General features: G+C 40.0%; 1 pseudogene; it reads left to right on the top strand.

Annotated features, from left to right (window-relative positions):
• The first annotated feature begins 2,736 nt into the window (after window positions 1–2,736).
• Window positions 2,737–3,760, top strand: LOC148029045 (DNA (cytosine-5)-methyltransferase DRM2 pseudogene; annotated as a pseudogene).
• The last annotated feature ends 10,441 nt before the right edge of the window (window positions 3,761–14,201 follow it).

Genomic DNA, 14,201 nt, shown 5'->3' on the forward strand with positions numbered 1-14,201 from the left:
GCATCCATTTCAAGTAGACTTCCATTGAGATTAAACAGTTTCCCAATATGTCTCCCTTTTGAAATCAAAATTTCAATCATTTTTAGATCTTCTACATAACAACCATCACATGTGAACTAAACCTGCAATCCATGTTCTACCATTTTACCAATAGAAAATCAAAAAGGAAATGAGAGAGGGAGAGGAGAGAGAAAAAACATTAAACATAATAGGGAAAGAGAGAAAGAGAGGGAGAGCAAGAGGGAGGGAGAAGAAATGAGAGAGGGAGAGGAGAGAGAAAAAACATTAAACTGGTTTAGGGAAAGAGAGAAAGAGAGGGAGAGGAAATGAGAGAGGGAGAGGAAGAGGGAGAGGGAGAGAGAGCAAACATAGCGAGAGGAAAGAGAGGGAAACCTTAAACATAATAGGGAAAGAGAGAGGGAGAGGAAGAGAGAAAAAACATTAAACATAATAGGGAAAGAGAGAAAGAGAGGGAGAGGGTGAGGGACGGAGAGGAAATGAGAGAGGGAGAGGAAGAGAGAAAAGGAAAGAAGGAACGAGAGAGAGAGAGAGAGAGGGGAAAAACATTAAACATAATAGGGAAAGAGAGAAAGAGAGGGAGAGGGTGAGGGAGGGAGAGGAAATGAGAGAGGGAGTGGAAGAGAAAAAAGAAAAGAAAGATCGAGAGAGAGAGAGGGAGAAATTATTAAACATAATAGGGAAAGAGAGAAAGAGGGAGAGAAAATGAGAGAGGGGGAGGAAGAGAAAAGGAAATGAGAGAGGGAGAGGAGAGAGAAAAAAATTGGGGAGAGGAAATGAGAGAGGGAGAGGAAGAGAGAAAAGGAAATGAGAGAGCGAGGAGAGAGAAAAAACATTAAACATAATAGGGAAAGAGAGAAAGAGAGGGTGAGGGTGAGGGAGGGAGAGGAAGAGAGAAAAGGAAAGAAGGAACGAGAGAGAGAGGAAAAAAACATTAAAGATAATAGGGAAAGAGAGAAAGAGAGGGAGAGGGAGAGGGAGGGAGAGAGAGAAGGAGGGAGAGGTTGTTGTTTTCTTGTTTGTAGTAGTAGTAGTAGTAGTAGTTTTTTTTCTTTTCTTGTTTATTGTTGTTTAGTTTTCTTGTTTGTTGTTGTTGTTGTTGTTGTTGTTGTAGTACCTGTATCCCGAGTGGACCTCGGGCTCACTACATCCGGATCTCTGCAGCATCCCCCTAACCATGAAGCACTCCCTCTGTCTGGCCCAAGTCTGGAGCATCAACCTCGTCTGCTCAAAACTGAAGCATCTGATCGCACCGAAGTAGATGTAATAGAGCGGCCTGACGATCTCCGAGACAACTCCTGGTCCGCCATGTCTTCGAATCTCGCCATCTAATCTGGAGATATGTGCATGAAGATATCCGGCAACTCCTCATCGCTCATCCTTCGACTCATCCTGATGATCTAAGTATCCACAAAAGTCACCTGTGCACACAAAAAATGATGTTAGCATATACAATTTAAATCATAAAAAGCACGATAATGTGAATCTTTTAAAAAATATCTTACTTAAAATGCATATCTTATGTACCCTATTAGTCAAGGAATTGAGTAAGTGGATGCTCCAAGTATGAAGTATCCTATCTATACTTTGAGAAAAAAATTGGATAGCATCAACTTTTGTTTAGTTTCCTTTGAAAGTGGTCAACATTCATTGTGTAAGCATGAATTGTGCATGTGTCCTGACTCCTAATGAAAATTTAGTCATTTTTTATCCCTTGATACAATACGTCATAGTAAACCCTCTAAAATGCAATATCATTGTGAAAAATTATCAAGTTGATTGCTAATTTTCCAAAATCTAGAGCATTATAAAACATTGCAACCTTTTGTCTGCCCTGGAACACCTGCCAATATCAAAATGTGCTTGTTCACAAACACACAGAATAGACAAAATAGGGAGGGAGGTGTTTTTTGTAAGCTTGATGGATTGGCTAGCGCTAGAGGTTAGATGGGAAACTCATAAGTGTTATTAGAGTTGGAGAAGAATTCCACCACCGTGCTAAAAAACATATTTAGTCTTTGTATGTGAGTGGAATGGGCATTCTTAGGGGAAGTTGTGGCAAGCTTGGAGGGGCCAGGGTGGCAATGAGATTGGGAGAAGAATTCATAGCGTGAAAAGGATAATAATTTGCATATAGCATGCTCAAGACATGCCCTCTCTTTTGTATGGGATCAAGGAACATGATTCCTAGCTTATGTATTTACGGGGTTCTTTCTCAATCCTTTGTCTATGACTTTGTGCATATTTGGACATTTGAAAGAAATGGCATGGTTTGTTATGTAAAATTCAATATTGTTTCTATAAAATGGTCTTCAAATATTCAAAGCCTAGAACATCATCTATGAAACAGAGTGAGAGCGTGAGGGGAGGGAGGGAGGCATAATCACTTGATTTCTCCCTCATTGTAGGGCAAGAAGATTCCTATGGCAAGCGAAGTTGAACACTCATTTTAAAATATCCAAGAGTGTTCAAATAACTAGACATGCTGGTCCCTCACGAGGTATCTATAGCAAAATATAATGGGCAGATGAAAGAGCCCTTAATCTATGGTATAGTTACTTGAGCCTTAAAACAAAGGCCAGCATTACTTTTGCTCTAGACTTGGATGAGAGTGCCAGTGAAGACTCAAGTGTTTTATGGCTCGAGACTCAATCTATGAATGGAAAAACATCACGTCCACATCTAGGTTGTATCCCACCCTTCAAGTTCAAAAACGGCATGGGGTTTGGAATTCCTAGCTTTTTTAAAGGCATGCCAAAACCATTGAATAGTTTAATAAAAGGCCCTCCCGTTTTCTATTTTGAAAATGTTGAGAACATTCCCAGTTCAGAGTGGGAGACCATCAAACAACATTTTAATGGCATAGATCTAGAGTTCACAGACTCTAGATATTTTTCAGCATGCTTTAGGCCTCGTGGTTATGTTCATAACCTTCCAGAAGATGGAAGAAGGTTGATCCTTCCCCTTGCTCCCATGACAATCTTTGAGGTGCTTTCAGAAACAAAGAAGTATTGGCCCCCATGGGATCCAAGAGAGAAGCTGAATTGCATAAACACACGACGTGCCCCTAGCACTCTATGTGGACTGATTTGAAAAATATGTATTCCCACAAAGAAAGCAAGATACCTTCATATCTTCAACAAGAGATTGTCCTTGCATGCAAAAGATGGAACTTGGTCTAGGTTACCCCAGGCCAAGCTGCCCCACTTGAACCCCATGAGATTGAGTCGGTGCTTGGATATGATCGTGACCACACTGGAGGCTGCTCTAGCCTTTCAAATCGGTATGATGCATTGGGCAACTCATTTCAGGTCAATACTATTGTGTACCATCATTCACCACTGAAAGAATTATATTCGCAAGGTTTAACAGTTCTGTCCTTATTCTCGGGCCTTTGTGAGGTAGAAGTGGCATTGCACAAATTGGGTATAATTTTGAAGGTTGTTATTGTGGAGATCAATGATAAATGTAAAAACATAATAGCCAATTCGTGGAACAAAACTAGCAAAACAGGCCAATTTCAAATGGAGGATGATGTTAGAGATTTTACTGATGATAAGTTGGCTGAGATTGTGGATGTAGTGGGAAAGATTGACCTCATAATTGGGGGTAGCCCTATCTCTCAAGCACCAATAGAGTAAGCAAGGTAGGCTTGGGTGGCAAAGAATCATGTCTTTTCTTTGAATTTCCTAGGATTCATAATAGTTTAAAACATATCATGCAAGCAAGAGGTTACCTTTGAATAGTTTAAAACATATCATGCAAGCAAGAGGTTACTTTTGAGTTGTTCGAAACTGCACCAGCATGCAAAAAAGGAAAGGAGGTGTAATCTGTATGAGATCTGAATCAGTTTTGGTCCTTGGTAGCCCTGCAAGCAACCTTCTTGAATACTAATAGTTGCTTGCCTTTGACAAACAGCCTATTTTTTGTACATTTCCTTTGTTATTACTGTTAAATTTACGGGACCCAAACTCTCAAATCGACCTTCTTAATTGTAGGTTCAAATCAGAAAACAACAAGTACAATTGTTCTTAATGATGGTACAACTATCATAAATGTAGGTACATCACTAATTAGAGCAAGTACAATAGGTACTGCTGTTGTAATAGAATTTACAGTAGCAAAGAATGAAGAAACAACCATGGAAAGACGGTGGGTAGCTGAAAGACAGCATGCTCAATTCTTTGTTTTAGTTTGTTCTCATTTTATGGAAGAATATTATGCAGATGATTGGCTGAAAATTGGCCAATACTTGAGCACTATGGCAAAGAAGGAAGATTGGACTGATGAAGAGTTCAAGAGAATCAGAAGAAAGGCTTATGGCTTCTTTCTCAAAGACGACTACCTTTGGAGGCATGCAAAGAAGAAAGGAGGAGCGCATGTTCGTGTCTTAGGAGACTAGAAGACTCAAAGACACGTCATGCAAGATTTTCATGGAAGCCTATTGGCTAGCCATAGAGGCATATGGGGCACTTTTTCCAAAATAAAAGAGAAATTTTGGTGGCAAAATATGTATAAAGACATTGAGCATTTTGTTGAGCATTTTGTTGAGTCTTGTCATGTTTGTCAAATATACTCTATGGTTAAGCATAGTGATGGGCTTCAGCCTACCTTTCCTTTATCCATTCATTACAGATGGGTTATTGATTTAGTAACCATTCCAACAGGAATTTGGAACATGAGATATCTAGTGCTTGCTAGACAAGATCTCACAAATTAGGTGGAAGTGTTTTGCAAGTATGGCTGTGTTGCCAAAGGAACTGCTGATAGAGGAGAATTGGATGCCGATGAGGCTCGCCATTTCTTTGCTCAATTGGGAATCCAGCTATCTCTTACATCAACCTAGAATCCTGAAGGCAATGGTAAGAGTGAAAGAGGTCATCAACTAATTCTCAAAGCTTTGGCAAAGTCTTGTAGAGGGAAGATGAGAGAATGGCCTAAAATGCTTTCATTCGCATTATGGGCTGATAAAACTACCCATAGTGCAGTGACAAGTTATATGTCGGTTGAACTAATGTATGGGCATCCACCTATTATGACTATTGAGGAATCTATTATCAATTGGAGTATCTTGCCTTGGGAAGAAGGCATAAATAGAGAAGAGTTGCTAATTTTGCGCATAAGGGAGCTTGAAAGAAGGCCATAGGATGTCAAGACAGCCATTGGAAGGCTGAAGGCAGCGAGGTTGAAGAATAAGAAGAGGTTTGACAAGTGTCATCGACTCCATCCAAGAGATATCCAAGAGAATGATTGGATACTTGTCTATGACAGCAGCCTAGACAATCAGTATAGTTCGCATAGGAAGCTAGCCAAGTGATGGTTTGGACCATATGTGGTGAAGATAGTACATGATAATGCTACTTACACTTTGGCTGAAATGGATGGGACCATGATCAAGATACCAATAGTCGGCAAACGTATCAAGCTCTTCAAACCAAGAGAATCTTCTACTTATGAGCTTGATGACTTGGAGTAAGCCATCTACTTGAAAACAATGAAGAAGAAGAAGATTTAGAGAATGAAGATGAAGATATGTTAGAAGAAGAGCCTCCTTAACCTACAAATTCATGAAGTGGCACATGCCGGAGGATGTGCAGGTTAGGAGGGGGTGAATATCAAAGGGTTTTCTATTCATGGCATAAAACATGGAGTTCTTATGTTTGCAGAAGAACTTCATTAGGATCCACATAAGAATCTTTCATACATAATTTAGTCATTATTCCCTTACATTTGTCTTAGATGTCATTTAATCTCATAAGTTCCTTTGTAACTTAACATGCAATTTTCAATTTGTATTAAGAAAAATGGCAATGATAGTGTATATGAGGACCTTCAACTTGATCAACAGATGGTAATTGATAGTTTACAGGTGATGTCACATTGGTTTATGAAGTTCATTAGCTTGGAAGATCCAAATTTTGTCAAGAGCACTCCAAAGTTGACTAGGTCCACAAGTGACATGGAGTAATAGTTGCAAAGGACTTATATGATCTTTATGAACTCTTTTTTGTGTGGAAGAAGGAGAGGAGTCCAACACGTGTTTTGCGGGGCATTTTTCTGCCTGCACACCTGTGGAAGATGGAGGGAGAGTTGAAGACTATGGTGAATGCTCCAAAGCATGCGAACACAAAGCAAACTGAAGATCAAGAGAAGATACAAACAAAGAAGGTAAGAGTCCTTTTGCCCCATCCATTTGGTAACATGGAAATGAGTTGTATGACAATCCATGAAAGGGAAAAACAAAGATAAGGTATTCAGCCTGCTCTTATGAGCTTCTTCTTCCTTTCTCTTACCATATTCGTGTACCATTGAAGCCCTTCTTGTGCCCAAGTACTTGGGTGACTTTTGGGGCAAGTCAAGAGGTGATTTTTGCCAATATATGGGCTGAATAGGCTCTCCCAAAACTGTCATAAACAGGGCAGCCATTAAAACTCATTCATTTGAAGGGGTTTCTTAAAATCTAATCACTTCCTTGTGTAGACAATGCTCCCGAAACAATAGGGCATTGGTTGAGATTGTATTGAGGGCTGGAAATTATTGTTTTAATGCAGGGCTGAAGTACATTTGTGGTTCTATTGATGCATTTTTATCATCGTTTGGACTCTATGTTTGTTGTAATGAGTTCTATCTCTCTATATCTTGTATCTTGAAGTCTCAATACATGTATCTTCATGAAATGGAGGGTATTAGAGCTTGAATTTGTTGTAGGAAATGGAACAAAACCTTATATAGATCTATGCATAAACCTCATGGTTATTGATGTAATCGGATGCAAGTATATTATGGTAAACTTACATGACACGGCTATGTAAGATATTGGTTACTCTCTATCTCATCTACTCTCTCCATAACCCGATAATCCATCAAACCCCAATATTTTTCCTCTCTCCCCTTTAAATCTCTCACTCCTCTTTTGCCCTTGTGGTACTCTTTACAAAAGTACCCATGGCAACTCAAGGTCCCCTTTCTAGCAAGATTTGTCCTAGAAATATTGATAATAAGAAAGTGAATGTAGTCTTGTTTCCCATCTTTAAGGGAAAGTACAATGAATGTTAATGGTATTTTGAGAAGATTGCAAAAGAAGAAGTGTTGGATACTATTTTTTAGTGGATATTATCTTTTTGGAGTTTAAGTAGTGCATTATTTTTGGGTACTTGGATTATATTTGTACTTTGTAGACATCATCAGATAATCATGGATGTATTATTTTGTGAGAGCTGGTCTCACTCCCCTGCATATTTTATTCACCACCCGCAATTAGAATTGTCACACCCACAAGTATTGTGTGGATTGTGCATATGTATTTGTGATTACAATATCTTAGGCTTAGTCTAATTAGGCTACGGTTGAAGTGTGCAATGATAATTAACCAGCCTAGAGTCCACTACATATGGGTAGGATGCTTAAAAAGAGGGCGTAAACCCTGAACATAAAATTCAAAAGGGGTGCAAATCCCAACTCTAACCCTAATTCTTAGTCTATATAAGGGTGGGAGGTCTTAGTTATATTAAACCCTTTTGGCACATCCATGCTACAGAAGCTTTATCAGTGTGACTAGTCAAGCTTTTGTATTCAATCTTTCTAGTCTATCATCATTCTTTCATTTCTTTGAGAGTGACTCACAGGGAGAGAGTAAGAGATATGTTGAGTAAGGGATTGAGGGAATGTGAATCTCTTGGTCATTATCTTGCTCTTCTTGTATTCTCTACTACCTCTTCGACTCATTGGTGTGCTTGATAGTGGATATGAAGGAGTGTTGCAATTGGATCATGTTGATTGTAGTTGTGGAACCATCTTCAAGTCTTCCAGTCATCAAATGCAAGAAGTTAGATGAGTTTACTATAACTATAGATAGTCTTGCATTTTTACTTTCTTGGGTTGGAACAGAGGATGCTTGGTTAGTTAGAGTGCAGTGTTGAGACAAGGTGAAAGATTGTCATGCTGAAGTGAGTTGTAGCTTTTGAAACAATATAAGTCCCTAATCTTCAACAATGAAGACCCTAATCAACAATACTAGAACAATGAAAACCCTAATATTCATGTAGCCGAGTTCATGGTAGAAAAATAATAGAACCCTTGAGCATTGGTTGGCAATATTTTCAGTCACTTTCAAAGGCGAGGCATTTCAGTGGTATGAGAGATTGGCAGTAGGAACTTTCAACACATGGGATAACCTAAAGTTGGCCTCCCTCACTAAATTGAAGCGTGAAGGTTTTGAAGAGTGGATGCCACAGGAGTTTATGAACTTAAGTCCAGTTCTCTAGTAAATGGGTGGAAGCATATGTCTGCAGCAGAATGGAATCCATACTAAAAAGATGGACCAACCATCATTTGGATGAAGATATAGAGAAAATGGATTTTTTCATAAAGGCCTACAACTAGAGAATCTCATAAGTATGACCTGAGGAAGAGGATTCTTACCTCCTCCCATGATAGGAATTTTATATCCATCAAATGGAGTCCCATAGCTATCCCTACTCTCATATGAAAATAGTGTTGTAGTATGGTGCACCAAAGCCACAGTGATCGTAGACAACAATACTTGAAATGATGCTTCAACCACAATAACAATGGCCTTAAATAGTTCATCAAATGGTGGCGACTCAACAACAACAGTGAAACCCTACCAACTGTAACCAACAACCATTGTCTCAACATAATCAAAAGTGGAGTGTTACAAATGTAGAGAAAATGAACATATCTCACCAAATTATCCAAACCCTTAAAGATCCATGAAATATAAACCCTTATGCACTCAATGCAAAGGAGAAGGCCACACTACAAAACACTATCCCACTTCGGCTCTTGTGAAAGCCAACACCAATGATAACCAACAAAAGACTCAAGAACCTACCTTCAACTTAGTGAATTTGAAAGTTGCCGTGAAACAACGGTACCAAGAAAATAGAAACTATAGTTCCTAAAGCATCAAACAAGGAGGGCACTTCCTTGAAAGAGTCGCATCTATACCTAGAAGCAATCCATGGGACCTTTATCCAGAAAGTGGAAGGTGAAGAGCAATTAACTTTTGTAGATACAGATGGTACAGAACGTTATCTAAAGGTGGGTATTAGTCTTCTAGAAGAGGAGATGTCGGTCTCGTGTGACCTATTGAAGGAGAATTAAGTCTTTTTTCATGGTTATATAAAGATTTCAAGAAGGGCATTGATCCCACAGTGTATCAACATCACATTGACCTCAAGCCTGATGCCAAACCTATGATGCAAATATAGATGTGTATGAATCCAAATTACTCCACCCTAGTGAAACCCAATTATTGAAACTCCTTGAAGGTGAGTTTATATATGCAATAGGGCCAAAAGTGAATGGCTTTCACCTATTGTGGTAATACCCAAGAAGAATGGAAAGCTACAAATATGTGTGAACTTCGGAAAGCTAAACTCTAAAGCAAAGAATGATCATTTTCCTATTTCTTTCATAGACCAATTGTTGTACACAATGGCTAGATATGAGCTCTATTTTCTCTTGGATAGATTCAGTGGGTATAACTAAGTTCATATAGTAGAAGAAGATCAATCCAAAACAACCTTCACAACAGAATGGGAAACCTATGCTTACAGAGTGATGCCATTTGGGCTCCGTAATACTCTTGCTACCTCTTAAAGAGTGATGATGGTGATCCGGGTTTTTTACAACCTGGATTATTACCACAAAATTTTGGCCAAAGCCCCTATCAAGAGCTTACCATATCACTTTGGGTTTACTCTTCAAGCTATAGGTATACTACATTACTTCTCGATTACGATAACTCTAGCAAATGGGGGGAACAAGTTCTTAGAAGGCATGTCAATGTAAAGGGTCAAAGAGATGGTTATCTTAGTGAAGATGAAAATGGATTACACCTAGGAGTTGAGTGAATGCATAGATTTTTCAAAGGACTAGCCTCCAACTACACATGGGCTCCGTCTGCATCACTAAGATTTGGAATCTATCACCATCATTAGAGGACACCTCACCCTAGCACACAAGTCAATATCCACATCATGGTGTCATTTGGATCTTGCACAAAAGCTTACAAGCATGGACCCCTTTTGTCACATGCTTATATGTATTTATATACATATGGGGGACTAAAGTCAAAGCAGCTTTTAGAAGCCGTTTTTTATAATCTCAATAACTCCAAAGAAAAAGTAAATTTCAAGAAAATTCTTGTGAAGGCCGATCGGTTTCGACCTGGTCTACAAAGTTGCAGAAGAAATGTTTTTCAAATTCCTCACGGATTTGAAGTTACGAAGGCGCAGACTGCTGGCTACATGCAATTTTCTTCTCTCTTTCACCACACCAACTTTCCACTCTATCCTTCTTGTAAATATATTATAATAATGTGCTTTGGGCACCCACCTCTTGTAATCTAGCTCCATTTCTCTATTTTTTCTACCACCACCCTTGGCTTCTTGCATGATGACCAAGGTGGGGACTTGTCCCATTCACTATGCTCCATATTTTCAAAGATGCCATACATCATCTAGGATTATGTTAATCAAGAAGATTAGCTTAATCTAATCCCTCATGGAGGCTATATAAAGAGCCCATGGAGAATGAAGGGGAAAGGAATGAAGAAGGACAATGACAAGTCCATGAGAGCATTCTAGAATACCCTCATCTCTTTGAGGGAAGCTATGAGTGAGTTCTTTTATTATGTAGCATAATGGCAAGCTTCCTCTACCTCTTCTCCTATTATCTCCCTCTCTTCTCATCTTCTCATTCCATGTAGCATGATGGCAAGCTTCTTCTACCTCTTCTCCTCTTGTCTCCCTCTCCTCTCATCTCTCTCTCTCTTATATTTCAATATGGTGTCTAGTACGTATATTCTCTCTTGTAAATTTGTGTCTTGGTTCTCTTGATTCTCTTTGAGAAAATGGATGTCCTAGCCCATCCTCCCTTTGGCTAGGTGGTGCCCCTCTTTAGTTCTCTTAGTGAGGATTGGAGATTAGATGGGTAAGAGGCAACCCGTTCATCATTTCAGCCCTCATTTTTGGTGCCCCCACTAAGGACATTCTCAACCACAATTCTCTACCTCCTTATGTGGAATGATACAACACATGGTGGTGCATCCTCTACAATAACTTTCCCAAGTGGCTCTTCCTCAACGCCTTCACCAACTATTTTTGAAGCTGGTCGAAGTCCACGACTCCCAAAATTGTCTCCTAAAGAAGCTCAAGAAAGAAAGTATGCCTATCGGATGACGGCACACATGCGGGTAAAAGGTGTTCACTTTAGAAATTCCATTATCTCACAAGGGAAAAAAATATGTTGCCATCAATTGCTAGGTTCTCATAATTGTGGTGAGTGTTTTGCAAACAAAGTGAAGGCCCTTCCAAGAGGTCCTAGTCTCCAAATCATCAAATCCCTCTCTCTCTCTGGCCTAATCCACATCAAAGGAGGACAACTATGCATGAACGGTGTGGAGTTTTGTAGAAGTGCAAAGTATGGAGACTACCTTCAACTGTTGTTAGCCCGAAGGTTGGGTGTGGTTGAAAAGGTGGCCATCACACCTTATGAAATATATGTCGCTGAGGATGGACACACCAAGGCAAGAACAATCACTGGTGAGTAAATTCTCCGTATAGCAAAGTTGGTGGGTTCCAAAAAAATATATACTTTGGAAAAAATCATTCGTAATTCAAGAAAGTGCATTCCCTCTACTCCCTTAAGTAGTCTCCACTCATGAATAACAATAATGGCCCGAATTTCTACACATTTCACTCTGTACAAAACATCCGAGTTAATGTATGCATCAGTAGGAAGATTTTCTTCCAACAGCGTCTTATCATGTACTTTGGGGCTGAAAGATTAAGGGAGATTCTTGTATCACCAGAACCTATAATCTTCCCAATGCTAGACTACAATGCATCCTTCAATGTACATGTATTTATCCTATTATAATAGTCTCTCATGAATCAGAACGAGTTGTATGGACCTATCCGTCCACTTGCTATGCAAACTGTGCATATTGTAGCTAGCACAAAACTTAGATTCCAAGGCATTATTAGAAGCATACTAGGGCCTAGACGTCTTGATTAAATCAATGCATCTGTGAACCCATTCATCCTTCCCCTTATAAAATACAACTTAAGTCTAGACATTTTCATCTTCATACTCTACTAAGGCAATATGGCATTTCCAAGTTTTTTTGGGCACAAAGGGGAGAAAGCTCTAGACTTTTTGGATGACTTAGAAATGGCCTTCCTAGTCACAGGCCGGGATGATGAAGCAACCAAAGTACGGGCCTTTCGTTTAGTTCTAAAGGGTGATGCTCGAGTGTGGTATCAAGATCTCCCGGAGGCTACAAGGGGTAATTGGGAGGATCTCAAGACCGCATTCATGCACAAGTACCAAGATACAGAGCCACCTGAAGATATTTGGAGACAACTCTTAGATCTTCGCCAAATCGTAGAAGGGGAATACCAAACCTATGAAGGCATGTTTATAAAATTGTGGGATAAATGGACAGCATCTTTAGCCGAGGGAGAAAGAGTACCTGATTGCCTTAAGAAAGATTGTTTTCTGGCCGGACTCCATCCTCTACTAAGGGAGAAGGTCAAAGGAAAGTTTCCCACATCCTATAAAGAATCAATCATTTATGCGAGGGAGAAAGATAGAAAATTGAAGTATCAAGCCCAGTTGAAGGGGGGAGTTGAGCCCGTGCAGGTTTTAACAACCATGCCAAGGCCTAGAGAAATAGCAAAGGCCGCACCTGAACTGGAGATACCACAGCAAGAGCTCCTACAACGCATTACTAATCAACTTGAAAGCCTTTCGTTAAATTTGGTGCAAGGAGTACGACCCCCTCCCCTCATAAATGAAGGTAATCGAGGTCCAAGGAGACAAGAAAGAGAGTATGTTTGCTATAATTGTGGGGAGACTGGCCATGGTATGTACTTTTGCCCTCATCCCAGGCATTTTCCAAGAAATGGGTTCTAACCAAGAAGGAGAGGACAACAAGTGACACCACCTAGGGAAAGGTTTGTTCCACCGAATCCAAGGTCTCCACCACCGGTTCAAGTTCTACAGCATCCTCGACCACTTGCAGAGGTGCCGCCCTTGCCTGTTCAACCGCCAGAGAATCATGATGTTAGGATAATTAGTTTAGATGAGAGTGATGCCAAAGGGAAGGCCAAAGTAGTAGAGGTTCAAGCAATGCCGGTGAAGAAAGCCCAGAGAATTGAGAGAATGGAACCTACACCACCAAAGGAGGTTGAAAATATGGAAGAGGAGGCAGAGTCATCAATGGCTGCAAAGACATGCAACAGTAAAGAGAGGAGGGCTCGCTCACGCCGACACATTGAGCTAGATGATTTTTCCATGGGTAAAGGTGCTAAAGCTTATGATTTGCTTGTTGATGTGAGGAATCAAGGGCCAAAAATTTCATGGCCACAATTACTACATCTATCTCCAACAGTGCAGCGACAATGGTCAAAGATGGTAAGCATTAGACCCATGAAGAATAGACATGTGAATGCAATCCAGGCTAGAAAGATGAAAGATATTGTGCCTTTAGTGGAAGCCGAAATCAATGGGCAGAGAGTGTCAAAGACATATGTGGATGGAGGTGCAGAGATTTGTGTCATGATGGAAAAGTTGATGCATCGTTTGGGATTAGAGGTAAATAAAACTACTAAATTTAGGGCCAAAATGGCTAACAATGTAGTAGTAAATTGTTTGGGAGTTATAAACAAAGTCAAGGTAAAGGTGTGTGGAGTGCAATTGGAGCTTGACATGTATGTGATGCCAGTGAAGGGGGACGGCTATCCACTCATTCTTGGGCGACCATGGCTAATGGGAATGAAAGCCAGACAAGATTGGGAGACAGGGGCTTTAGAGCTAAGGCCACAAAAGGGGCTGCATAAAAAATGGAAGAGCACTATCTACAACATGAAGGAGGGCCGACAGGAGGATCTTGTGTTAGAAACCACCGCTGATGAATGGAGTTCCAGCGAGGATTGGTCATCTATGACAGAGGGAGAGTCTTCTAATGAGGAGGAAGAAAGCTCTCTAGAATTGATGGGGATTACATTAAAAGGGCCTTCAAGTAGTGCAATTCCAAAGCAGCTTCCAAAGGTTGAGAAGGAGGGGTTAGAAAAAATGTTGGCTAAGGATCTATTAGTTGAGGAGAAGACAGCCTACATGGAAGTGGTGATAAAACACTCTACACTTTTTAT

The sequence above is a fragment of the Lygodium microphyllum genome, chromosome 11 (genome assembly GCF_053477565.2).
Source record: "Lygodium microphyllum isolate KBCC chromosome 11, Lygodium_microphyllum_v1.1.10, whole genome shotgun sequence".
Lineage (NCBI taxonomy): Eukaryota > Viridiplantae > Streptophyta > Polypodiopsida > Schizaeales > Lygodiaceae > Lygodium > Lygodium microphyllum.